Raw genomic sequence first — 2,390 nt, 5'->3', positions numbered from 1 at the left:
GTTTTCCGTCCTCAAAAATGTACACTTAAAATGATTGGGAAGAGTGGCAGCCTACGTGAGTGAAATAAGCAGCGTTGGAACTTTATTTTGTCTAAGAAACAAAAGAGAAGAAGAAAAAAAGAAAGAGGAGCATCATCAAATAAACTTGGAACTTAGCCAGAGCAAGCAATTATAAACTTAGTGAAAATATATCCTTCATCTCAAAACCACTTAAACACATAGAAAGATTGAACAGCAGAGTTGCTGAAACGAACATTTTTATCTACGTATTTCTGGATTTATGCGCAGAACAACATAATAATATATGTAATAGTACATGATCATTGTAGGTTGATGTGATATATTAGCATTGTTAAAGTGCAAGAAAAACTTCTAAATATATTGACAGTAATGTGTTGTCACTGTAAAAATGTATAAAAATAGAAAATTGTAAGGAAGACAATAAATTATCCTTTATTTTAGTACCTGACAATAACTGTTGCTAATAGCTTTTTTTGTACAGAATATGAAGTTTTGGATCCCAGTTTTTTTTGTTATCACAATATAAGCCCTTGAATATGCTTCTTTGTAATTGATACATAATGTAGTACTATCTGAATACACCATAGTTTATTTAACCCTATACCTTATAGTCCAATATATTTGTTACTTGATTTCATAAATTATATAAAAGGAAAAATTTAAAAATAACATCTCTTCTATCTATGTTTCTGATTATCCCTTAGGATAGACACCTAGAAATGTAATTAGTTGGGGGTTGCCTGGGTGGCTCAGTGGGTTAAAACCTCTGCATTTGAAGAGGTCATGATCCCGGGTCCTAGGATTGAGCCCCGAATCGGGCTCTCTGCTCAGCGGGGAGCCTGCTTCTTTCTCTCTCTCTCTCTCTCTCTCTCTCTCTCTGCCTGCCTTTCTGCCTACTTGTGATTTCTGTCTGTCAAATAAATAAATGAATAAAATCTTAAAAAAAAAAGAAAGAAATGCAATTAGTTGGCCAAAGGATTGGGGATTTTTAAAGCTCTTGATTAATAATGTTAAATTGCTTTAAACGAAAACAAAGTAATTTCAGGTGTATGAGTAATTATTTTGGGAGAGAGACTATACAAAATGTTAGAAATGTTTGAATCAATGGCCCTACTGTCCAGAGCTTTAGCTAATGAAGAAGGGAAAATAGGGGGTTTTAAATGAAAGAAAGAAGGGAGCTGGAAGGATTTGAATTTCTGAAGCACTTACATTAATCAACTCACCTTACAATGAATGGCTCTGTTTTTAAGGTACAACATATCTGCCTACTAGTTGAAATAGCCAATCGAGCATCATAGTCAAAATGATCTGTCTTTACTCCATCGCTCATCTTTAGTGAAAGTATTTTGGACCAATTCTTATCACTAATCAGTGTTCTTGACTTTTAATGATTAAGAATATGAGAATTTAGGGGTGCTTGTGTGGCTCAGTCAGTTAAGTGTCCAACTCTTGTTTGGCTCAGGTCATAATCTCATGGTTGTAAGATCTGGCTCCGTGTTTTGTTTGGCTCAGGTCATGATCTCATGGTTGTAAGATCTGGCTCCGTGTTCAGTGGGGAGTCTGCTTGTTTTTCTTTCTCTTCTTCTCCCACTACACCTCCCCCACCAGCATGCACACTTTCACTCTCTCTCTAAAATAAATAAATCTTTCAAAAAAAGAAAAAGCATATGAGAATTTGATGAAATCTATTGATTTTCTTAGAAAATGCACACACACGCAAAACTTTGCCTCTATTATCAGGGATCCACAGATCCCCAATATGCTCTCTGAGTTCCTTTTGTTCCTTTAGATATGTAGTGACTTTTGACTAAGAAACCCTAAAAAGAAATCATCACCCCATCTTCCAAACATTTGAAAAGGAAACTGATAGTGACTTCAATGCAATATCTGAATCAAAAGCTAATACTGGGGGGGAAAAAAAGAGTGTAGAAACATTTAGTTAAGTGGGACTACACATTTTGGGGGACACAGAGTTCTTTGAGAACTTGATGAACACAATGGACCTTTCTCCCAGGAAGAAATGCTTCCAGACACAATCAGCCACAACTTTAAAAGAGCATTACAGCATTCAAGTGATGAGTTCAAGGATCTTCTGAATTCTCTCCTCAGAGTCCAAAAAGTCTGGGCTGGAGGCCCTTGAGTTCCAATCCCAACACCACCTCAACTGTACAGGTAGGAAAGTAGAGTATAGAGTAGTTAAAATAAAAGATCTGTCTTTACTCAGAAGAGTTATGAGCAATGCCAGAATTATAATCTATATTTTATGATCCCTCCAACTGGGATAATTTTAGACCCATTTTACAGATTAGAAAATTGAAATTCAATGAGGTGGAATTACTTACCATGATCATGTATTATATGATAAATAG

Source organism: Mustela nigripes, chromosome 13, assembly GCF_022355385.1.
Source record: "Mustela nigripes isolate SB6536 chromosome 13, MUSNIG.SB6536, whole genome shotgun sequence".
In the NCBI taxonomy this organism is placed as follows: Eukaryota; Metazoa; Chordata; class Mammalia; order Carnivora; family Mustelidae; genus Mustela; species Mustela nigripes.
The sequence above is the reverse complement of the archived record's forward strand: the minus strand, read 5'-3'. Positions refer to the sequence as shown.